Source organism: Lonchura striata, chromosome 1 (assembly GCF_050655825.1).
Source record: "Lonchura striata isolate lonStrDom1 chromosome 1, ASM5065582v1, whole genome shotgun sequence".
NCBI lineage: Eukaryota > Metazoa > Chordata > Aves > Passeriformes > Estrildidae > Lonchura > Lonchura striata.
In genome coordinates this window covers 13,795,742-13,822,255 of record NC_140703.1, presented here as the reverse complement: position 1 = coordinate 13,822,255, position 26,514 = coordinate 13,795,742, and the positions used below count along the sequence as shown (strand labels likewise).

At 35.3% G+C, this 26,514-nt stretch overlaps 1 long non-coding RNA gene across 2 annotated transcripts; it reads left to right on the top strand.

Moving 5' to 3' along the window:
• Positions 1–509: 509 nt before the first annotated feature.
• On the top strand, positions 510–24,991 carry LOC146768597 (uncharacterized). Of its 2 annotated transcripts, XR_014949707.1 has the most exons (5): positions 510–7,921; positions 15,596–15,698; positions 16,153–16,228; positions 17,653–17,744; positions 24,369–24,991. It is a non-coding gene; the product is annotated as an uncharacterized LOC146768597 (long non-coding RNA). The 2 variants fall into 2 exon arrangements; XR_014949712.1 differs by lacking the exon at positions 16,153–16,228.
• The last annotated feature ends 1,523 nt before the right edge of the window (positions 24,992–26,514 follow it).

Genomic DNA, 26,514 nt, shown 5'->3' with positions numbered 1-26,514 from the left:
TTTGCTAAAATATTTATAGAGTTAAATTATTCCATTAATTGAATAGTAGTTCACTGAGATTGTTTCATTTTAATATTAATATGGACAAACTATGTCAGAGATGCCAAAAATGTTCAAACACATTTCTTGATCATTCTAATTTATATAAGTGCCTTTTGGTTTAGGACATGTTCAGTGAAAGATAAAAGGAAAAAATTCTTGATATACTTTAAGGTGATAGGTGAACAAAGTGAAGACCTATATAGAAATAGGTCACAAACTATCAGTTGCATATAAGAAATATTTTAGCTTAGGTTACTGTAAACTGCTGTTTTCAATAACTTTGCAGAGGAGTGGTTCAGAGTAAAATAACTTGAGAACATGGTAATCTAAACAATATTTCTGTCAAAGTTTTCTTTGAAAGAAATTTTTATCACTTTAAATCAAAATGAATTCATTTCTTAAAAATCATACAGTGGATGTAAAACCATTCCTCTAACATGTGATCAACCCACACATACTTTAGTTTGTCATTGTTCTCTTTCATTTTGCAGGTGTGGTTAAAAAACCACAAAAGCCTCCACTTGCCAAGATGGATGTGTACTTAGTTATTTACAGCTTTAAATGAGAAAAAAAGCCTTTGTAGAATTCTGAAAACGTGGAAATTGTTTTTTCCCAGCTGGGAAGTGGGGTTTACTTCATTTTTACAAATAGGTCTGTGTGGGAACTCAAAATGTCTCTCAGACATTTTTAGAGGTTCCAGGCCTTGATCAGAAGCATTCTAGACCCTGGCAGACAACTGAAAAACAGCTGTGATTTTGAGTTTGAGCCATGGAATGAATTGCCAACTTTGGAGGTGGAACAAGCAATCACAAAAGGTTAGATAGTATAGTAAAAGTAGTTACAAAGTAGAGGGGAAATTTTTTTAGTATTGTACAGGGGGGTTTTAGCACATGTACAGGGGGGTTTTCACTTTGTACATGGGGGTCAGAAGTTCTAAGATGGAGGAAAGTGGGCTGAACCCATCCTTCTTCCTTCTTCTTCCTTAACTCCATGTTCTTGGTGATGTTGGCACTCACAGATTGGTTTAGAGTAGAAAAACACTTGGCAACGTAGGTAGTAGGTACTGGGGAATAATTGTAAACATGTTATACGTAATATATCTTATAAAAGATAGCAGCAGCCCTGGGCGGGGAGAGAGACGAAGAAGACAGCAGATAGAGAGGATGTCAGGGTGTGTGTGTGCCTCTACCCAGGCCGCTGATCAAACAGCTGCAGTCCAAGAACATAATCTGTTAGATAACTAGCAATAAACTGCCTTGAGACCGAACAGCTAAGCCTGCGGAGTTTTTCTTTGGAAGCACGGGTTGGAGGAGGAATTTCACCACCACATGAGGCCCCAAAGCAAGGCCGGGGTTCTCACAGGTCTGTGTCACAGTGTTCTGGAGTTTTATACCAGGAAACTGTGCTGCACGTTATGGAGTTCCATGGAGGGACAGAGGGCTGGCTCTGCCTCTGCTTACTGCCACATTCACCTGGTGACTGGAATAAACACGGTGATTTTCAGATATGATTGTTCCTGTGAAGGAAAAGGGTTGATTAAGCAGTGGATTTTGAGATTTCTTTGTGTCTTTTCTTATGTATACCTCCAAGAGTCGCATATGAAAGGTGAACTTCCCTCTGAAATATTTCTGCACTATACTCCAGGGGACATTATTTGGATTTATATGGGACCAAGACCATTACGCATGGTGAAAATTAGATTTTTTTTCTATAAATCAAATATTTGGGCTGTTGTTTTTTCTTTTTAGAATGTTGTGTATGTATCCTGATAAAAATGAGATTCAGAAAAGGAGGACGTATTAAAGGATCTGGCTGTATTTCAGTGTCTTGATTTCCATTACTTTCTATTCAGTATGCAAATATCTTAATAGGGAGTCATTGAGAAAGTGAAAAAATGCATCATTACAATTACTTTTTCTATCATAAGTTACTGGCCTTCTTTATCCTACTGTATGCCCAGACATATTCACATTACTTTATTTTGCATTTTTGAAAAGATCCTATCTCTGGTCTATGAGAGAGGCTTTGCTCTTGAGATATGCATGATCTGACATAATCTAAAGAGGTAGACTCTCAGCTGTGCTGATATGAGGTAAATAAATTAATATGGGAACCTGTGATTTAACCTCTTCAGTGAAATCCATTTCAGTATAATCTTCTATCTTTGCTTCTTGCAGCTTTTCTATAAGAACAGTTTAAAATTCTGAAGCTAAACTCCTCTGAAATCCATCATGTAGCTTTTAAGAGCTTTTAAATAACGTCATATGAATTTAGTGAGTTCACCTTCCCTGTACCAATAGAACTTTAATAAAACTGTGATTTCACCAATAATAAATACAGCATTTGCATAATATCTTATAAATTATTTTTGTTTTCATTTACAAAAAAAAAATAGATAATCTTAAAAAATAATGTTGGTAATTTAGCAATTAAAGACATATCTAGACATAAATATATACAGCTGGATACTCCTTTCTTCAATATTTTTTTTCTTTCTGCTAGGACAATTTTTAATTTAATTCCTTCCATGATTTCTCCACTGCTGAATCTCTGTATAGAAACTGTAGGAATATAGCAGAGGTTGCATATTGTGGCATTGCAAGAGTGCAATTCAACCTAGTGTTTGTGCACCTGAGACAGTCTGTTTGCAAAACAGAGGAGGCTCCTGGTCTTTGAAAGCTGCTGATGGAAGAGGCAGTACAATTTCTGTGGTCTTATAATAATTCACTTTTTACACTTCTGAGATTATCAGTGCCATATTACTCCAAACCAACAGCAGTCTTCAGGAGTTCCTGAAATTTTGGAAATGAAACCTGGTATCTGATGGTCTTTCTGTGTGCTAGGTTCAACAAGTAAAATGATAAATCCTACATAATTTAGTCATCAGAATGAACAATATATCCATTATATCTATATCATTACATCACTATTTATATCAACATCATTATATCTATTTAGGTCTCTCTCAGGCTTGTAAATCCCAAGCACTAGAGTTGCCAAAACCATTAAAACCTGATTCCTCTCCAGCTGGAATCATGTGAGACCCCGTGTCAGTCCCACAACTTGCCACTGCCAGATGGGGAGGTTTCCTCTTCTGTGGCTGCAGGAGCAGCTCTTCCTCCCTCCCTCACATGGTGTCATTCTGCTCCTTTTTAGGCTCTACCCAAGATCATTGCTCAAAAGACTGATTGCACTATCCCAGCAGAAAACCATCTGAAATTGCCTCATGGCGAGGCCTGATATATGTTGCAGCTAAAGCAAGGTAAACAGAGACAGCATGCAGTAGGGAGCAGTGACAAGGTGTTAGATTGGCTCAAGCTGTCTTGTGTAATTTTGTTTTTGAAAGTGAAGTGACACAGCTTTTGTAGCTTGGATATGAAAAGTAGTGTTAGCTCTGTTTGGTCTTTTTTTTGTTTGTTTGAGTTTCGGTGGATTTTTTTTTTTTTTTTTAACTGCATGTTGGTTCTAGTACTTAGCATCTGGTTTTGCTGGGATAGAATTCATTTTCTTCACAGTGGCTAGTATGGGGTTGTGCTTTGGATTTTTAATGGAAACAGCACGGATAATTCAGGGATATTTTTGTTTCTGCTGAGGAGCACTTACACAGAGCCAAGACCCTCTCTGCCTCTTACTCTACCATACCAGGGAGTGGGCTGTGGGGGCACAAGGAGGTGGGAGGGGACACAGAAGGGACAGATGACCCCAGCTGGATGTCCCAGACCATAATGGCCTTGTGCTTAGGGCATACAGCTGGGAAAACAAGAGGAAAGCAGGTGAGAGGCTCAGAGTGATGACATCTGTCTTCCCAGTGATGGGAATGGCTGAACACCTGCCTGCCCATGGGAAGTGGTGAATGAATTCCCTGCTTTCCTTTACTTGCATGCATGGGTTTTGCTCTCCCAATTGAGCTATCTTTATCTAAACACACAAGTTTTCTCATTTTAACTCTTCTGATTCTTTCCACCAGGGAGGAGTGAAGGAGCAGCTGGTTGGTGCTAAACCGTGATATCACGTATTGAGAAAGCTTACTTTAGGTTTGACACTATCCTGGGACCTTGGAATTTGTTTGGGGCCTTGGAATTAATTTGAAAAGAGCTACTAAAATGTTAATGATTTTTTCTCTAATGTGATTTTGCAACTCCTGCAATACTTAAGTTGGTCAAATCTTTGAGAAGGGTATGTCTAGTTCTGTCTCCAGTCCCCTGGAAAATTAATTACTGGTGATCAAAGGCTTGCTAAATACATTATAAATTTTTACTAGAAAATGAAGTTGCCTATTTAGCCTTTCAATGACAGAATGTTCATGTATTAGGGAAGAGCAAACTGGAGTAATAATGGTTTATGTACAATTTTCCCCTGCCCAATGAATCCTTACTTTCAGGAAAACAATGATTTTCAAGCTTCAACAAAGAATTCCCAATTCCCTTTTATTCCTAAGAAGCTCTTTATGTCCCACTCATGGCCCTGTTAGTGCAAGCATCCTAATGTGAGCCTGCTCAACCATTTGGTCTCTGCAATATTCTGCCCCTGAGCAGCTCTGTCCAGGTTGTCTTGCTATTTATTTAGAAAAAATAAAGAATATAGAAGGAGAAGCCATACCTATGCACAAAATTAAACTCCCAAATACAGTATCCATCCCATGGTCATTAAAATAGTTTCAGCTGTAGACATAATCACCATTTGTTACTGACAATCATCACTATGTACAGTGAAAAGTTGTATAATTTCTATGTCTATAAATTAACTTTTATATCTAATTTTATGTTTCTGTTGAACTGAAAATGTGACAAATTCATTTTGGAGGCAAATAAAACATTTCAAAACAAAATCTTCCATGGGTAGAAATATCCTTCTTTCCTTATGTTTCTAAATAACTGTATTATATTATAAATAGCTTTGAAACTTTCTTTAGATTATTATTTACCATCTTTTTTAAATTAAATCAATAAAAAATTTCATTAGACAAATAGTGTCATGATTTGGTAATGAATATGGCAAACATTTTCATTAAAAGGAGCATATAGTTTTAGACTTAGACTAAATATTGGCCTATTTAACTCGGAATATCAGTCCATATACATTCACAAAGCATTTAAGTCCAGATACACACAGGGGAATAAAGGAAGCACTTATTTACTTCAGAATCAAAAGTTGTTCTAAAACATGTCTAATTAAAAAATATAGCAAAACAGTAATTAAAAAAAAAACCTACAGCAAAATAAAAAGTTATAAAGTATTGACAAAAAAGGTGCATACATTAAAAAAAAATGACCATACATTTATGATTTTTTTATGGCTTATTTTGTCATCAGAAAACAAACAAACAATACCCAGTAAATCTACAATAAAACTAACAAAAAGAAACTTCTCATTTTATCGGTGATGACAGATGTTACTTGGTCTTTTAGGAGTGAAGACCTCTTCAAGAATTATTGCTAAGAAGTTAAGGCTTAGTTACACTAAATTATCTGAGATTATTGACTTTAATCAATTTATTTTCAGGAAAGAATGTGTAATTTCTCTGCTACCTTCTGGTCTGCTGAGCCCTCATAAATTTTTTTTTTTTTTAATGTCAAAAAGCAGCTGGAATCCCTTTCTGCAGCCATACTACTTGATGTTAGGAAGGATTTTGAGAAAATAGGATAATTTTATTCACATAGAGCCTTTGAACTATTTTTTGTAGGGATCAGACTATTGATTGTGTCAGCATCTAACACACTTTGAGCAAAGACTCAGCATGGCAAAACAACTCATTCTACAATGAAACATAAGACACAATTGCCTGGAATCGATCTTATTACCCCCAAAAGCAATACAATACTTTCCTCAACTGATTTGATGTAGAATTCGCCCAAAATGATCTCTAAATATATAAATATACATTGCTGCCATTTTATTTTATCCTGTTCTAGACACAAAACTCTACTAACATATTGAGCTTTGCAACCAAATACCTATATAAAAGGTTAATTGGAAGAAAAACAAAATGCCTGTGCTCTGTTTCAAAACCCAGAGCCCAGAACTCAGTCTTACTGAAGCTTAGAGACCATGTGTTTTAAATGGCATATTAGCACCAAAAGGCTGTTTGTATGGATTTGCCTTTAACTAGCACATCAAATCTGCCTACAATTTCTTCCCATGAATTAAATTGTAAGTCTATTTAAAAGTATTTAAGCTTTAATATATGAGCTTTTGGATATATTTTTTATTTGATGTGCTATAATAAATTGTTTCATCAAATTAATGGGAACAAATGCTACAATATAATAGGTGCTGGTAATGCTTTTCTTATTATCTGTGGAAGTTACAGATCAAATTCTTCTTTCAGATAGATTGTTGTGTGATCAGCATCACTCAGTTTCTCGGGAGTTACAAGCAATGTCTTTCAGCAATTGCATGTCATCTTTCTTTGAATAATTTTCTAAATCTGACAGACAAATTCAACCTTAATGCAAGCTGAATGCCCTCTAGTTTACACTACAATGAAATGAACCATTGCAGCCCATTTTGAACACTGTCCTTGGAACTCTTTCTGGCTACAGTGACTGCATTTGTTGACATTTCTATTTAATCCTACAGCCCAGATATGCCTTTCTCCACTGTGGTTCTGGAGGAAATCTGCTGAAGTCAATGGAGGTACATGAGTTTAAATAGCTGTACAAGGAGAAATGCATCATGTGAGTTGGAGTAGGCAAGGATGAATTCACTGTCCTCATTTAACTTGCAGTTTAAGCTTGTGGCATTCCCTCAAGTTTCTGGAGGTAGGAGAATGGTGCTCTAACTCACTATCATCCTGTCAAGTACATCTGTGTGTCTTTTATTAGGGCTGCAATACTGGTTCAGTATAAAATAAAAGAATTCCTGGTTTATCAGTTCTATTACAGCAACACTCTTTCTGTGCCGAAGAAAGTGGAAAAATGGTTTCCTGTCAGTCCAGATGCTGCTGAATGAGGCAGATATGTATCCACAGGGATTTCAGGAGCAATAGTTTTGGGACATTAGACCTTTCCTCATTGCAAGGAATTAATCAGAAATCTTTGCCAGATTCTTATTTTCAATTTTTATTTTGTTATGTGGGTGCACTTTATGACCATGACAGAAGATGATTTGAGGATGAACAGTGCTCAGATTTTGACCCATTGTGCCAGGGTCCACATCATGGGCTGCTGTGCCAAGCCTGGGGACAGCGCAGTGCCCACCCTCCCCAAACAGCAGGCAGTGAAGGGAGGGGATCTGGGATGGGCTGGACTGGGCTGCTGATGGCCCTGAGCTCAGCCCCAAGAGCAGCCCCTGGGCTGGGACAGCATCAGGGAGGGAATGGTCAGACACATTTCCAGGGTGAGGGACAGGTTAGAGTGACAAGACAGATCCAAACACAAGCCACTCTGTGTGTCAGGGGCAGAGTGGATGGATGGATGGATGGATGGATGGATGGATGGATGGATGGATGGATGGATGGATGGATGGGTGGATGGGTGGGTGGGTGGGTGGGTGGAGTGTGGTAAGTCTGCAACACAGATGTAGTGTATTTATCTACAGCTGAAGCCAATCTTGAGAGCCTCAGTTTAAAAGCAGGCCCCAGGGAAGGGATGTGGAGTTTGCCAATGTTCAGCTCCTTTCTGTTATGCTTTTTCTCATTCAGTCCTGAGCTGGGACAGCTAAAACCTTTGGGAAGGGGAAGATGCAGTAAAAGACTTTAGGCTGTGCATTTATGTTATATCTGTGTACAATAAGATGGAAAAGGTCATGGTTAGAGCAAATTAGCTGCTGTTTTGAGCTACTGTAGCTGGACTTTTGGAACCCCTTGTGGTTAAATGTTTACAAGGATAACTTGGAAATTCTTTCTGGATGAAAGCTGCTGTGGACTCTTCATTTGGGAGTAAGTCAAATCCTTTAAACTAAAACTGAGAACTTATATAGAGCATGTGTCTTTTTAGAGGAGGTCACCTTGTGCCTCTTGTTCACTATAATTTTCAAGGGGTAATAATTTACTCTTTCTCAATTTTTCCTTCCTACTTACCCATGCACTGCATGATGTTTAAAATGAGTTTGGTATTTCTACTGGTGGTTCTTTTAAAACTGACTGTGAGTTTTTTGTCTGGGGTTTTTAGAATAGCCCTAGGAGCACTAACAGTAGTTTACCTCCTTGCAAATAAGACTAATTTCACAGCATTAATCTATGAATATCTCTTTGGGGAGGCCTTGGTACTGGGTAAGGGGTAGAAAAAAAACTCTTCTCCTTTACAGCAATTCACAGTTTTTGATGGCTTCCAAGTGACTCTATTACCTCACCTTTGGAATTTCTTCCAAACATGAATTTAACAATAAAGTTGTTAGTTTACAGTAATGTTGCTCTGCCTAGTGATGGTGACTTTACAAAATAAGCTTCCCATAGTAGTTTAGTGCTGTTAAGTGAAAAACAGACAGTTTTGTGTCATATTGATATTACCTTCTTTGGGTGGTTTGGAGTCTTAAAAATTTACCCAGTGTCTACCTCAAATTTCCCCTCTTAATTCTAATAAAAAATCCCCCAAACCCAAACAAATGCCCTCCAGTTGTTGACTTGACACTGCAGAAATGTTTTGGAATTGGATCACCGTAAAGCCTTCAGGATACGCATTATGAAATCTAACATTGCATTTTATCTTCATTTTTCTGTGTAAATTCTCCTTTTTATCACCCTGCTCAGCCTCTTTTATCCCAATGCACCTGTAATCCTTCATGGCAAAAAAACCTTAGCTTGTTATTGGACACCTCCTTTTAAATTCTCAGTATGCAGACTTTTTCACAGTGTGATAAGCAGCTGTTTGCCCATGAAGATTATACCAGTAGAAGTGGAGCTGTGCTGTCCTTTCCGCTTGACACACTGACAAAGCAGGTTCTTGGAACTCATACTACACCTAAATGCTGTAGCTTATGAAGAACTAGTTTTCAATGAGAGCATCTATTCTTACTTGTAACAGCCTTAGAAATTGTCTGTTGACCCACAGATCCTCTGTTCTTGATCCTGTGAAAGAGAATAATAGGTATGTAAAGTTACTCTAACCACTTGCACAGGTATTCATAATATAGAACATCCTTATCTGTGAGCACAGGTTGCTTTCACTTTCAAATGAAGACTTCAGGTTTTTCTTTTCTTAAAAAAAGACTGAGGTAAATATTTAAATCTCTGTGACTGCTACCTTTTGACAAATGATACAGGCAGACAGGCCATTTGCTATGGTTTCTTTATTAGTTATCCAATGTTGAACTCCAGATTTTAATCTGCAGTGAAGTACAAGGTTGGGAGGTGCCTGAAGATCAAGGTAAAGTGACTTCTTCACTGGCAGGTGAAGGAGTCTCTCTGTCCTGTAGAGCAGGAACTATCCTTTGTCAGATGGGTCAAAAAGATGTAGCAAGGAAAAAACCCCATAGGTGTAGTCAGGCTGTCTGTGGCATTTCCAATTTTATCTGCCTGGATGGTGATCAAGTGAGCTGTCATAGTGGAGCAGGTCTGAGTGAGAATGTTCATAGTAAAATCCATGTTCTTGGTTAGCAGTGTCGATGTTCTTTGCACTACTGCTGGAGATTTGTGCTTTAAGCCAGCAGAAAAGCTCACAGCCTCTCCTCACAGCTTATTTTCTGCCTGATCCTTTGGTTAAGTCATAATCCTATGTGTGGCATTGCAGTCATGAAAATTGTGTCACAAATCCAGCATAATGTTTTTCTGTAGGAAGAAGCAGTAAAAGGGAAGGAACTGAGAGAGGGCAAAATGTGGTTTATAGAAATCTTTGAGAAATAGAATGGTATTTCTTCCTTTATTTGAATTTAAGAGCTCTTCAGCATGCAGTGTACAGACCCTAGGACTGCTACAGAAAAGAGGCTTTAGTTTGTGCTTTCCTCTTCTTTTTGTTCCCATATTAATCACATTTCCTTTTATTTTGGAAGGGAACATAACTGTGACTATTTTTTGTGAGTGTATTTGTAACAACTTTATAATTAAAACAGTCTAAGGGGAAAAAAAGGCAAACACTTCGGCTGGCTGGAGGACTGGTCGGGGATTTAAGAATCAGTGGATAATAAGTTTTCAGCCTTGGCTTTTAATATATAAGGTTATTTTGGAGTGGATGCTGTCTTTTCACATGTATTCACAACACATAATGTCTTTTGTCAAAAGCAGAAGTGCTAATATAACATAATAAAATAATACTGCATAGTATTTATGACACTGCAAATAAGAGGAAGGGCTGAACACATCTGTGTGTATTTCATGAGAATTGTGATGATACTCTTCTGTGTTTAAAATGTTGTTTTTATTTACTACTTTATAGACACTTCCAAGATGTTTATCACCAGGTTGTCTTTAATATATTAGTACTACTGGTTTTGATAAATGTTAATGCAGCTACAGAGAAAGACAGGGATTAATTTATAAACTTCTGCAATTTTTAGCACAGAAGTTTAATTAGTACTTTAAAATTGCATTAACTTGAAAACAAAGCAGAGTCTGGCCTACACTTGTCCTGCACTAAGTAGCCTTTTACAATGTAAGAAAGTATGTCACATGACAGCAGTGGAATGATGACTAGAATGTTTTGTAGTTTTCCAGTCTTCAATTAAAAAAAGTGAACCAACTTGAATTCATTGTTTAAATTTCCAAGAAATTATTCTTATTAGCTCAAAATTTAGCTGCAGTGTGGAACTGAGAGAATGAAATTTTTCAGTAGAAAGCGCCTTTTCTCCTCTGGCAACTGGATTATCACTAGCTGTAATAAATAAAGTGATTTCCAAATGGAGTGTGTCTATGTACTGTGTTTTGATGTACTGTGGACTTTATATTTTATGATACTAATTTTTGACTTAAACTGCATAATATCATAATTTGAGTTGGGCACGTGTAGCTCAGTTATAAACAAATGAAAATCCAATGTCTCTTATTAAGCAAATTTTGCTTCTAACATTTAAATATTTCTCCTTCAAAATGCTGCCCTCAGACCTTGTACATTTGGGGATTTATTCAGTGGCAGAAGCAATTTATTTTTTATTTTTAATAAATGGCCCTTTCGGCACTTTGGACAGTTATAGCAGAATTAGCAGTTTGGTCACATTTCAAGTGTTCCCTCTGAGCAGCTATAACACAACCTTGTTATTTCATTATGAAATGGGATCTAAGCTTCGTGTATGTCCTGTTAGGCTGCAGTTCAAAAAAAGATAATAACCTCATGGGGCTTATCTTTGTTAATGTACTGTGACCTCTGCTATTTTCAAATTTTCTCTGGAGTGCTCCCTTAGTGCAGCCGTAGTAAAATAATCCAAAGAACTTCTTGTAATGAGAACAGGATATGTGGCACCTATAGATATTTGTGTAACATATCCTGCACTGTAAATGTGGGGGTAATTGTGAGTATATTACATTGGGTGAGCTTAGACTTCCATCAGAGTTTAGTATGTGTGGAACTACTTATACTTCTCAAGATCTGAGTGTAGGATGGCCTACAAGGCTCTTCACATACTAATAACAAATTTCATTTAACAAGGTTATAAAATTTATAAAATCACCAATTTTTTCTAGGCTTAAAGTGATTGTAAACAAAGAAAGGACTTCATTGCTTTGGCCATTGTAACAGCAGTATAAACCAAATTAGGTGTTCCAGGTTTTGCTTTTTCCACTGCAATCTGAAGAGTGCACAGCTTAAATCCTTCAGTCCAGAGCATTGCATGTCAAATTTTTTAGTATTTCCATCTGTGTATTGCATATTGAGTAGCTTCCAAAGTACAGAGGGTCTTGTCTATCTTGAGCTTTACTCAAGAAAATACAGGTTAATATCAATAGGGATCTTGGAAAAAAACATTAAAAATGCCTCAAATGTCACTTGATGATCATTCCTAAAAGGCTCAGATAAAATGAAATTGATAATTATTTTCTTATCAAGTTATATAAGAAAACTCCTTAATTTTTATAACATTATAAAGAGATGCTCATGAAAGTTCAAACAACACTTGCTTGTAACAGTTGAGATAGCCACAAGAGAATTAAGTTTATCTTACTGGTGATTAAACTGTGCACTTATAAAAACAACATAGAAATAAAATATTGGATGGTCAAGAATTAAAAAATGAGTAAATAATAGGTTAAGTCTAGCCCTTAATAAATAAGCTTCAAAGTGAGCTATAAAACTAGAAATCCTCAGATTTGGCAAGGTTAAGTCTATCATCAGCAAAAGTATACAGATTTGATTAAATCTTGAGAAAGAATAAATGGTTAAATGACAAATTTCAAAAGATAATTTCCTTCAGAAGTATTGTATAAATAATATCTAGCAAAGGGTTGTGAAGGAATTGTATTTCTGTTACAGGAAAACGTAAGTAGGAAATATTCAGAAATAACAAAATTTTAGCATGCTATGGTACACTGGATGAAGGGAAAAATCAAGAAAATTGAGACTGGATAGATAAAAAGTAAAAAAACCTTGTCTCACAAGGTGATTAAATAACTACCTTCAGAAGTTCAGTACATACCAAAGCATTCAATGATAATTAATAATTCATGTTTCAGTCCACTATATGGCCATAATAATTAAATCTGCCTTGTTTATTGTTGGTCAGGCACATTTGAGTCCATATTGATATAAGTAAGTAAAATATTACATTAAATTGGAGGTGGTCAGGGGTTCCCACTGGGCAGCATGATTTTGGTTCATCTTAAAAAATTTGCGGAGGATGATACTTGCATGCTTCATCTTGGAAGCATTGTGTGACCTTGATTAAAGTATGCAAAGCTGAATTTTTGTATGTGTGTTCCAGTGGATACTCGTACATGAATGGTGAGCAGCTTCCAAAGAAGGAGAGATAAAGCTATCATTTTTAAAACATAACAAATATGCCTTGTATTTGTGTTTAGATACAGATATACTCTTTAAAACTCTTTCAGAATGACCATGTAATTGTCTTTAAAAAAATGAAAAATTTAACAGTTTCAGAGCTAAATCTTTCTATGGGTTAATTTGGGGAAGGCTGTCAAATAGTGAAAGTAAATTAATGATAATGGTTAAAAATGAGAAATGGAAAGCAGACACCAGAAAATGTGAGTGTAAATCACATCTTAGTTTATCTAAAGGCTAACAGTTATTAGGATTTTTCCCATGTCAAATTTTTTCTAGATAATTATATGACATGTGAAAATCAAAGAAAGGACTTCAGATAAGAAAAAATTTAGAGTTGACACTAAATTGTTGAGAGGAGTCAAGTATAATGAAGCCTGAAAACATTCTGAAGTAATAACAAGGTTAGATGAATAGGCAGCTGGACAGGTAATGTAATTCACTCTTAACAGATGTAAGAAAATCCTAACTGGAAAGAGTGACTAGATTTTTTTCATACCTCTGTCATGAAGAAGTTATTATAATCCCTGAGGAAATAAATCCCATTGTCACTGAAGTTTAAACAACTGAATGAAAACAAAACTATACAGACAAATTGTCATCAGGTATCTGGAGCCTGTGGTATCAGGCACAGTGAAAGATAGGGAAGTAACTCCCAATTCTTCAGTTGCCTAATTTAAATAAAACTTTTGTCACTGATTTTTACAGCCGAAAAGTTTGTTTCTAACAGGACATGAAAATTTGACAGTCTTTGCTTTAAAAGAGAAAGGTTTTTTGTTTCTGCAACTCAAATGTGTGAATCTCTAGCACATCCCTATTGCACTGGTCACTTCTGCTAACTCACAAAATATTAGAATAGACATGTAACTGCCTTGAATTAACATAGAAAAGTTGGAACCTTGCATTGGTGCTGATTTACTGGGAATCTAGGCAAAATCTGGCTCCTTGGTTGCTAAGCTCATACCTGATTTTCAAGCTAAATTAACTTAAAATCTGGTTTCAGTTTTAAGAGTTAGTGAAATTGTCCTGCAATGGATTTACTCTACAGCTTTAACAGAAAATGTTCATTCTCTCATGCAAATTCATGACATCAAATTCCTGGTCCAAAATAGATGAGGTTTATAGAAAATCAGGTAACTGTAAGATGATGATGTGTGTTTATCTTGGGATGCTTCAAACAGATTTGAATTTCTGGACTGGTAATTCACGACAGTGACTTGAAAACGTGTCCTCCATTCTTCTGCATATGTGCAGGCTGCCCTCTTTCTCAGTCCTTGCTGAAAATACAATTTTCCTTTCCTTTTAGAACAGCCAGAGTGATTTTCTCATGGATTAAAATATGCTCCATTTTTTATATGGCCAGGCTGAATGTTCAATACTCAACTTGGAAACACAGAAGACTGAAAACTGCTTTACGTGCTTTAAAGAAAGGAGAAAAATTGAGTATCCCAAGCAGTATTGGTTACTCAGAGTTTATTATCATGGGGCAGAAAACATTCAATAGAGTTAATATTTACTGATATGAGAAATATATTTCTAATAGTAATAAGATTTGGGCATGTTAATCTTTTAGAGGAAAGCTCTGTAACCCCAAAGATATTTTATGTTAAAAATTTACAGGCTGTTTATAGACCCATTTTTAAGCTCTTCAAGCTCATGCTTGTGAGTAGTTTAAATCAAGAAAATTTTAAGAATTTATAATCTTTCCCCGCCCCCCCCCAAAGTATTCCATAATTTATTTCAGGGAAGTAGGTGATCATTTATTTGACTTAATCTTTGTTGAAAGTATTTTGAGTGTAGACTTTTGATAAATTCAAGGTACTAATTGTACAGATACAACTGTGACCAAGAACTTCAAAATAAAATGTTGTGTGGTTTATTTTTTAATTTCTTGCCTTATTCTACTTCCTCATATATTTCACAGCATGAGTAGGAATAGAGCAGTGAGAACTTTGCCAAAAAGGATTTTTTTTCCCACACGGATTTCAATAGTTCATCTTGTATCTAGTGACAGATATAAAATTACTATAGCTCTATTGCAGATTATACTTCTTCTCAAAGTAAGTGCTATACCATTTCAGAATATAATTAAAATCTACATGAAATAATTTCATAAAACCTAATTTTTAATTATAAAACTTTATAAATTTTGGCGGTGTGGAAGTATTTTTTTAGAACATCCAACATTTTTGTCTTATTTTAAAGTGATAAGTAGGCCATCATGTATTTATATACTGTTATGCATATAATAGTATGACATAGAATTATAGATATTTTTACTGCTGATATTGCATATGCTTCTCTTCACCTGGAAACATTCAGTAGTACTGTATCTTTGGGTTTTATTGGTTGTATTTTGCAGCTTTTTCATTTTAGAGTAGGAAACAGGATTAGAAAATGATTACTTGTTATTGAAGTAATTTTTTCTAAATCCTAAATGTACAGAAGCTGCAACTGTAAATGGTACATATGTTTTTAATCTAACTTAATAAAACAAAGAACTATATGTGAACTAGTTATATCATGAGTATAATGTTATTGTGAATCCCTGAGATGAGAATGCCTATGCATGGATGGATAAATTTAGGTGAAATACACACCAAGTTTCATTAACTCTGTTAATTGTGAAGTAATTTATTATATTTGAAGCCATTTACTGTAATCAAACTGCAAATCTCATTTATTACACTAAGATTTAAGACGTCAGAACTCCTTGCATAATTGAGCTGAAAACGTAACAGGAGGGGTGAAAAATGAAATGCAGCTCTTGCAACTTATGTTGGACCAAATCTACAGGTAAATGGATGTAAATTTATTTTGTTCCTTTCCTGGTAGTCCACTTAATTGCAGAACCTCTCTGCTTAGTGAAAAAGGATTTATTAAAACATTTAAGCTGAATTGTGCTGATATTCATTTGGTTCCAATTAGATTAATGGCGTGCTTTAAAATTAAGTGCTTGGGTAAGGTGCTGCTGTTGAAGTTGTGTCATTCCACAAAGAGCTAAATAAGCATGATTATCCATGAGGGAAAATTGTAAAACAGCATAGTTTGTGCACTCTGTACAGAAAATAAAGAATAAAAGTATACCTGTTTTTTTTCTGGCTTGAGATACCAAATTTGGCCTGGTGTTCTACCAAGCTGTGCTGGGTCAAAGCTCACAATCAGATCTGAACTGTGCCTATGTGAAAATCTTTGTGTGCCACCTAGCATAGCTTGGTTTTTATTTAATGTATTAATTTTTCCTTAATAGGATTCTTTTCCCCTAAGAGTGTCTTCTTTTCTATGGAAAACTTTTAACAGTGAATGTAAACACAGGTCAAATCTATGTAAGTGTATATAATTTTCTGTGCTTTATTTTGTAATCAATACAATGGCCCACTTACCACATTAACAGTGTGTCATCTGTCCTGAAGATGATTATTAAGCAAAATATAAACATTTAAAGTTGTTTGTGCTAAATTTTTCTTGCTGTATTTCTAGCAGGCAACTGAACCCTGATATAGAATACTAAATTTGAATCTAATGACATTGGGGCATTTGTGATGATTAATTTTTTTTTTTGTCATGTTTTCCAATCACAGGTGAGAATATATTTAAGTAGTCTTAAATTCTATTGTTAGAGTGGCTGAGCAAAGCAATTTGCAAAGAATAATAAATGCCAAAGATAGAAAATAAGTGTTCTGGCTACAACAAAACAATAGCCTGACAGAGAGTTCATTTAGCACCCTTGCATATAGCAAGAATTTTCCACAAAAGCACATTGTTTGCCATCACTACTGCAAACATATGCATTTTTTCCTCTAATAAAGATATGTATCAAATTATTCTTGTACCAATATGCACATCTAAACCTTGATCCTACATATTTCTAGCAAAACTATTTCTCTGTGCATGCAGGTAGATTGAAATTAAAATGTGATATATAGTTGTATATCATTATTTGTCACCAAACTGGAAATGAATTTTTGAATGGAACTTGATCCTCTAGTGCTTTGTGGAATCACTCTGCAAAGTAGCTAATTTGTTAATATGCTAATTTTCTAATTTCAATCTTTGTATTGGATCCTCTGCATGAAAGCTAAACCCAAATTTTTGTACAATAGGGATTCTGTTTCAATGCTTCTAAAATAAAATGAAAAAGTTATTGAAGCAATCATAACATTTTATGAAGCATGATGTAACTTCATTATAGTAGCAAGTGAATTTGAACATCTTTTTTTGTGTGGAAGAGCGCAGGTATATAAATATTTTTAGGTACTGGATTTCAGAGATATTTGAGGGGATTTTAATTTTTATTTCAATATATTTTTAAGAAAGATAAAAAAAAATCTACAAGTTAGAGAAAACCACCCAAAGTCATTATTCAGTGAAAACTCTATAATTTTGTCTTTGATTTGATCTAATGAATTATTTCCATATTAATGTATCTTTTAAATATCTAAATAAATTGCTTGAAGTTTGAAATTTAGTATAAACTGTACTAAAATTTTCAGTAATTTCAGTAAATTGCTTTGACAGTTTTCCCACACAACTTATGATCATCATTCCATGACATGTGAAGCTGTGTTGTGTTTTATGTTGTCTGCAACTTAATAATATGGGGCTTTTTTTGTTAGTCTATGACAACAACAACAAAAAAACCTAACTTTTTTGGTATTCAGTGGTAAAAATGGGCTATTTCTGGTTCATGTGCAAGACAAAATTGTCAATGAAAGGATGTGTTAAGAGCATTGCATTCTGTGACTTGCAGTTTCAAAACATGCTTGAACATATCTGTGCATCACATGGGGAGCTGCCATAACCCTGGAGGGAAGAAATGGAAGCTTAATGTCAAGTGAAAAAGTAAGTTAAAGCTTTTGATAGCAAAGTTAACAACAAAGATGAAGCAAGGAATATGTTCAGAATAAATAAATTTTTAATTTGTAGCACTTTGCTTTATATTAGCTGGGATTATAAGGTGGAACAATGACAGAAAGAAAGAATGCCTTGATACCCTCCAATGGATGCCTTTCATGCAAAGAATTCTGCTCCTAGATGTGTTATACTTTCAGACATTTTGCCCTTTGTGCCAATTTCCTTCATTCTGATCAGCCAAATTCAGACATCTGTCCCTCAGCACCTCTAGCCAGGGAGCTGATCTGAACTGCACTGTCTGTTTACATGGAGTTTAGCATCTTTTGGTTTTTCTCCTCTGTTTTCATCCTATCATTCTCCCTGTTTCTTTATGTTTTGATAACAAAGTCAGTATAAGGCAGACTCTGTCAGCATTATCCAATTGTGATAACCAGGAAAATTCAGTTATTTTCTAGTCTAGGCAATGAAGATGCAGTTCTGCTCTCTGTGTCCTTGTTAAATTAACCTTTGCCATGAGGATTTCAGCTAATCAATAACAGTGAAGTCATAGACAGTGCAAAGGGAGTCAGAAAACGATTTTCTGAATTTTGGTGATAGCTAAGAGGCAAATTTCCATACCCCTGAAGTAATCTGGCCATTCAGAAGATCATCTAGATTTTAGGACAGAAAACATTATCTTATAATGAGGGGACAGACATTGAAAATATGGGGAGAGAAAAAAAAAACATTAATATAATGAGAAGGTAATCAACTGAGAGATTTTGTGTCCCCACAAATTATGAACACATTGCAGTCACTGTGGCAGTGCAGGGGTTCCTAATAGTGGAGAAGTTAGAGCCAGCAGAGATTGCATCTTGTTAAAGAGATTTTAAGAGTAAACAAGTGCCAGGTGTCATTTGCCCTCACTGTCAAATCCATTTTAGCCTTCAAAATCAAGAGCTTAGTCATAGTGTGAATTTTCTTTGATCCAGATATTTTCAAAAAATAGGAAAATACAATTTTGTTGCTAGCATATAGTGTTTTCCAACAAATGTTTTCTATGTAAATGTGTATTACATTAATATGATTTATTATTTAAATCTGCTCACACATCATTGGCCTGTAGAAATTGTATTAGATCTGTATCAAGATATCAGTAGAGGTGAGCTAGTAGCAAATAGTTCTGGATGACACATCCATATCTTTGAATGGAGGACAATCAAAAGGAGTCATTTTAATCCCCCATCTAATATTTTCTGCTTTCAGTTGTAACTAGTACAAGACAAGAGTCTGCAGTCCAGCAGATGCACTGATCAGATTCATTTGAGAATTAATTAGTGTCCTAGGAACTCTTTATCACAAACTGTGAGCCAGTGAAGTTCAGTTTTCCAGTCTGTACCAGTCTATTTTATTATAGAAATTGGAAAAGTAAATGAAGTTTTTGAAAGAATGTGTTTCTGAGAGTGGCAGAAGGAGTCTGTAGATATATATATAATATTCTAGTTTTTGGATATGCACCTCTTTCTATTTGTTTCTGACAATTAATCAGGACAGAACTAACCTGGAACATGAATGTGAAAGTTAATTTCTTAGATTTTAGATGAGGATAAACATTTACTGAGAGGTCCTGTGTTCTGGATAAATGATTCTGAATAAGGAAACAAATGCATAGGGGGAAAGCCTATCATTTTCATATATGTGCAAGGAAGTTTGGGATACTTAATTTATTTAATCAGGAATGTAATCCAGAAGTATATTTATTACATCAAGTCTCAGAGGCATGAAATTCCAATAGAATTATGCATCTTTTTGCAACTTGGTTTTTCTCTGAATGTTAAGGTTTATTTCTTTCTTCCACTCCTGAATATATTTGGTGAATGTTTGGCAAATGCCAAGTCATTAAACTGAAGTTTATTGACATCAAAAAGAGTCAGTCTCACCCCAGCCCAACAGGAAAGTATTGTGTACCCAACACTGCAATTGTGTTCTAAAATTTACACTTTGAATTTGAAAGAAGCACTTAGTAAGCGTGTATAAAGTGTAGCTCTGCAAGCAAGGTGTTTCTTTGCAAATAAAAATAATAATATGCTGCTGGTTTGTAATCTGTGGACTATGAAGTAGTCTGGAAACTTTTACATGTTATTTTGCTGAAAGTATTTAAATTCAATCTACATAGTAAATTATGCTGTGACTGAATATTTGCATTTCAAGGGACAATTAAAGGAATTTTTCACCTGTGTGTGTATGTTAATGAAAATCCACCTTGGCATGATTAAAGTTTTTGGAAAGATCTCCTGATATCAGATGTAATTCTGTCTGAAGGATGCAGCTTAACACCATTGAGGTATTTCCATTTGCCCCTTTCTTTTCCATTCTCTAAAATGGGAAGATCTCCAGTGCATGTCTCAATTGGGTAGGCTGAAACACTGAGAAGCACTGAGCTCTGTTGAATCATGATGCAAATTTATGCTGTCATTGAGCAGAAATATTTCCTTCTTTTTTGACTAATTTTCCCATTCCAAACCACAATGATTGTGCTTTTAGTGTATCTGCCTTAGAGTGCTGTTCCAATATAAATGAGCATCCCCTCTGATGTCAGCATCCTTGCATGAGGTGGTTGCTGCAGAAAAAAATACTTTAGGATGAGTACCGTCGGTGTCATATGGTGATTGCTGCTTTTCTGGAGCAATTTAGAGTGTTAGCTCCTTTTCTTGCTTAGGATCTGCAAATAAGAAAATATCTACATTTTTTTGATATTTAGTGGAAAAAAAAAAAATCTTGTTTAATGTTTTCTGTGGACTTCTGCATTGCTGTAAGCTATATGTACTTTTATCACGGAAGAAATCGGGAGGAAAAAGCTCTTAAAAACAGTTTTCAGGCTCTCCATGAAAAAACTTCCAGCAGAGATTGTTGACAAAGTGCTAAGTAACATGAGAAAAGGTAGCTGAATGGAGTCACTCTGTAATTAGCATTTCTTGTCAGAAAAACGTTCTTTAGGAGTGCAAATTGTTTGAAATGAGCAGTTTTAACTTCATTTTTGAGGCAGCTAAATGGTATTTGTTAGTGAGATGCTGCAATGAGCAATAGGAGGAGGTTTTGGGTTTTGTTTTAGTACTTTTCAAGTCACGGAGGTAGAAATCAGAGATCTGAGTATGTCCTAGAGCAACTGATCTAATTCTGTAAATAAACCCCCTTTGCTGATGTTTACATTAAGTGCTCTTTCTCAGTGTTTCCCTTAAAAGTTTTTCTATGTCATCTCTGGACTCTTTAACTTTTATAATGCTCTTTACTTCCTTCCTAAGTATCTTTACAATGGGTAACTACTGATGTGGTACTGTTTTTCTCTCAATTCAGAGCTTTATTTTCATTTAACACTCCTAGAAAGCAAGCTGACAGTCTGTTCACTATCCCATTGTCTATTTACAAGCCCAGTCAGGCAAATAATGTATTTATGCCACTTTGCAATGACTTACCCATCTTTGGATGTGTACCTTCATAGAAATAAAAATATAGCAGCCAAAATTAGAATGTTTTCAGGACCCTTATAAAACAGAACAGTCTTTTGTGTCCCACCCCAAGTATTGTGTAAGATCAGACGTGAATCATATTTTACAGAAATACAGATTCTGACCCCCCTACTCTTTGAGTAAACCTTTTGAAACTGTTGGGCTGCTGTGCCAAAAATAGGAGCGTTTGTAGCAGCTGCTGGATTGAACGAGTTGGAGTGTCTGTGGGGAAAGCATGCAACAGTTAGACACAAATCACAGCAGCTGAGACAGACAACTAGAACAGTCTAAGAGTCCTGGGGTGTATGGAGAGGCAAAATTATTGGATTCATCACAAAGGACAGATTATGAGACATCAGTGAATAGAAATCTATCCTATTAAAATTAGTAGGACCAGTTGCAGAGTAAAGTGCTGTTTAACATGCACCAGCTGCTGCTGCTCCTCTTATCACACTGCAGGACACATTCTGGGACTGTCAAATTTCCTCCCAGCCATGTATTCTCATCAATATCTCCATTCTGCTGGACTGCTTGGGGATTTATCTTTTCTTTTCATAACCTTTCTGGGACCTCTCCTTTGATTTCTCTGGTTATGTCTTTTGCTGTAGCTTCTTCTTTTCTTCCATTCTTTGTAGGAGTCAATTCTATAGTCATTATTCACCTTATCAGCTACCAAGGGTGACTTAGGGCATGTAATTAATTTTAAGCAGTGAGCTAGCTGTTAGAAGAAGCCTAAACATATTTATTTTGTAATATGTTTTAATCAATCAGCTACAATTTAGAGGTGTCACATACAGAAAAATTTATGTGGTAGATACAGCATTAGAAAACCAGATGGCAAAGAAGCAATTGGAAATACAGCAGATGGGCAATGAATGAAATGCAAATTAAATAAGGTTTGAAGGATCTTGGGGTCTAACTGTAAATTTTAAAAGGGAAATACCTATTAAGTTAATTTTATCCTTTTCATGCTACACTATCTTATTTATTTTTTAAAATTTATTTCAGTTTTGCTCTTTCAAATAGTAGGTTTTTTTACTTGTTTGGAATATTAAAAAGTTTTTTACTGAAACAATATCGCAAAATGTACATGTTTTGTTCTGGTGCAGTTTCATGAAGGACAGGCTAGAAGTTTAGGGTAGTTGGTACAAGACTTAGTCATGTTCTGTTTAAGTACCAATATCAGGTATTATTCCTTTTTGATGTTTATCAATGAATACCAGACAATAGAAAAAAAGTCCTCTCTTAGAAATTTGTTAATTTTAACATCTGTACCTGTTTTTTTTCCAGACAAAAATAGTTACTACTTTTCCCACATAACTTGCATTTACTGTACATTGACTTGTATAAAGCATTATAGCACATGATAGATTTATCATGGAGCTTTGTTTACACTCCATCTGAAGCCATTCAACTGTAAAATCAGTTTAAGAAAGAGTGAAGCTGATTTCTTTACATGATTTACTTCACTTTTCTTTTTCTAACGTCATGGTCCATATTGCAACAAATATTACCTTTTACTTCTGGAGAGAGAAATGGATTAGATACCAAATTAAAAAGGACAGTTTTGAATTCTTGGAAAAAAACCCAAACCCAGAAAACCCTGCACCCAAACCCAAAAAACCTAACAATAATTCTGTGACTAGAATCAGCAATGCAAGAAATGGAGTCCTAAAAAGGAAATATATTTTAGAATTCATTTAGAGTAAAAAAAAAACATGATAACAGTAATAAAACAACTAAAAACAACCCCATGCCTATGCTCATATTGGTGCTCATTTTGAAACTGTCAAAAAGTTGTGACAAAAAAAGCCTCTCATAGAACAATGTCTCTATGGCCCATTCTTAGAAGTGACCTAAACATGATTTTATTTTTTTTTTTGCGATTGTTGTACAACAGTACATGTCAAGTATGTCAAAAGCTGATATAAGCACTAGAAAATTTCTTTTCACATGGCCTGAATTAATTCACCAACAGAACCCAAAATCTAAATCAACTTCCAAGGATGTCAGCTGTTGTTATAGTCACAATTTTTAGCACCCTTCCAAGGCAGAGAGATGTGTATGCAAATATATCTGTAGTTGGGATTTGTGGTCCCCTGTAGCAAATAAAATTAGGGGCAAAGCCAAGAGATCCAGTGATTCTTTCAACAAAAGCTTCTAAATTCTTCATGAGCAGCATGTTTTTAGTCACTTGAACATAACTAGGTCATGTAACCATAAAAGTGGCAAGCTTTGAAAAATCTGAATTTCTTCAAAGTATGGTGAGATTAAATCCAAAGCCTTGGATCTGAAGGATGTTCACAGATGTGACAACGTGAGTGCCTGTGAACCTTACAAGAGCAGGAACAGCAAATACTTCATGAGCATCAGCTCTGATGAGTAGCCAGCTTTGATTTGGTTTGATTTTTAGTAATCTCTTCAGTTCATTGTTTAGAGTGTGGGTTGACTTTATTGCCTTGAAGAATTTCAGAGTACCATTTCTAGATTAGTATAGGCATCTGGAATAATTAATTTGAAGCAATGGCACTTTCATTTCAAATAAAAAGCTCCATTTCCTCTCAGAATTCCATAAGAAAAAATGCATAATATATTTTTTCATTTTTTAAAAGTTTCAGATCATGAGATCAGTACCTAAAAAGGCAAAATAAATATTTCTACAAAGTTCAAGTCAGAAATTAAACTAGACAGTCATGCAATAGTAAAACATGGACTTAAAATCATATGTTTAAGTAGAAAGGTCTTAATAACATCATGTTTTCCTACCTGTACTTCCAGAATTTTGTTATAAGCAGACTTTTTTTGCATCTGTGAGGACACACAAAGGAAGTGAAGTAAAAATCAAACTCTAATAAAAGTACTTTAGGATAGATTAAAGTTTGCAATAAGGAAAGGTATCAACAAATCTCTTAAATTTGACATGGGTATTATCAAACTCTGAGATACTTGTAAAACATTGATATAAATAGCTAAAGTACAGATGAAAGTGTCTTGTTTCTCTTTATGGTTCTCTCCAGATGTGTGGTGGAGCAATTCCTCAGAGATGCTGTTTCACTCTTCTCTTTTCCTTCTGATGAAAGCAGGAATATCTGCAGCAGCAACAGTCAGGGGGTTTTGGTTTTCACAGATTTGCACCCAGGAGGAAAAGCAGCTGTAGAACTCAACAAGAAAACATTTTGGGATGAGGGCTGTCACTTGCCCTGCCTGGCAGGACTCTGCTGTGGGACATGTAGGAGGGAGAGTTGAGAGCATCAGGGTGAGCACTGACTTTTCCTGCCTCCATTCACCAACGCATGTGGCATCCCATCCCCTTAAAACTCATTTCATGGTGAAGAGCTTTGCAGTTTCACTTTGCAGAACTGGTCTGGGGGGAATATGAAAAGCTACTACTACCAATTTACTACAGTCTTGTACTTTTTTTTGAATTATGGCAAAGTTCTACAGAAGGTACATCTATTCTGGCTTTGTCAGAAGTACTTCAAATAAGAGTTGCACATGTGATGGATTTGGAAATATTTTTTTTCAAAACCTCTTAATTGTCAACCTGGTTATGTTGTTTTAATGTATTATCAAAGTTCAGCCTGGTTATAATATGTATTATGATATTACACCCTCCTCATTAATGTTTATTTATACAATTTACTAAATTAATACAAATTTATTGTAACCTCAGAGTCAAAATAGCTGTTTTCAAAATCACATAAATTGTTTGGATAAGTACATTAAAATAAAAGGAAATCTTAAAAATTCTTTATTGTTTTAAGGCCAAAACCCTGCAGTTTTATGTTTCCAGAATATTTGTCACAGTAAAGGATTTAAGTGTAGACTGCTCTATGAGAATCACAGCCCAAAGAGACACTAGAAGTAGTTTGTTGGTGTCTATTTGTGACTGAAAAGTCCTGACAAGTTAACTGAGTTTGAACTATTCCAGTATATGTTGCACTCTCTGCTTTGACATTCATACCTGAATCCTAGTCTTGAGAAAAGACAATTTGCAGTTTCTATAATTTTATTAAAACAGAATTGAGATAATTTCTTTTTGCATAAGGTAAGAATTAATCCCAGAACATTTGCCCCAGAATGTAATATGTGTCAGAGTACACTTTAAAAATGATGAAATTAACTAACAGAAAAAAAAATACTTTTTGAAAATTCGAACACATAGTGAAGATATTCTTCTAGCTCAGAAAAATTCTTGCCTCTGGTAGTTGGGGTGAGAGGCTGCCAATATAGGAGTCATCACTCTATCCTGTTTTTATTCTCTATTTAAATAATCTTCATTGGTTAAATCATCACTGATAGTCATTTCCAGAGACAATATCATAGACTAAATGGACTTTTGATCTGACCAAGTTCAGCCACAGATGTCCTTGTTTGGCAACTCTGTCTAGGTATGGAATATGGAAAATAGTCTCTTATCATGTAAGGACCAGGCATTTCAGATTCCTTGGCTATTCTGTTAAAGAAGGTGTATTTCCTTGTTTCGACTATGCAGATGCTAAAGGACATTTTCCATTTTTAATTAGAAAATAGGACTTAGACTGGCTTGTGCTGCTTTTTGTGCTCCAAAATGTCAAAGAGAAAGCTCATACCTGGAACCCAATGTGCTTTACAGTGTGTTGCAGGCAGACCTAAGATCCTAAATGACTTTGTGGGATGATGATGATGTGCTTGTATGTTCTCTCTCAGCTTATTGCAGCAGTGAATTTTATATCTGTGTGTTTCAGGCCTATTTCAGTCACTGTTTGACTTATAAGTTTCACTTATTTATATGTAAATTTTCATAATTCTGTCTCAGTCTTTAGACAGAGGCAAAAAATAAAGACACAATCAGGCAGGAGGCAACCCCACAGTGAGGGCCTGGAACACTGACATTTTGGTGATCACAGCTCCTAAGGGAATGAGATGGTGTGGGAAGCCTGCTAGTAAGGATTAACCTTAGCTGGCAAGGACTAGCCTGCTGGTAAACCTGACTAGCTACTTGTTTGGAAGAATAACCTAAAGAAATTTGATTGATATTTGGTTTACCTTAATTTTAAATAGTAGTTAAACTGTAATGGGCCATACAAAGTGAGATTTGGGAATTTCTCGTGTAATGGAACCCAATAGGTACATTTAAAAAGATGATAATTTGGAAAGCTTCCTAGATGCATCTGTTCTCATTCAGCTAGGGGAGAAAATGACAGTAGGCTTTAACAATGATTCTATTTAGGTACAGTACTTAACATTTTGATTGATGGATATGTGGTAGATCCTCCCACAATAAATATATA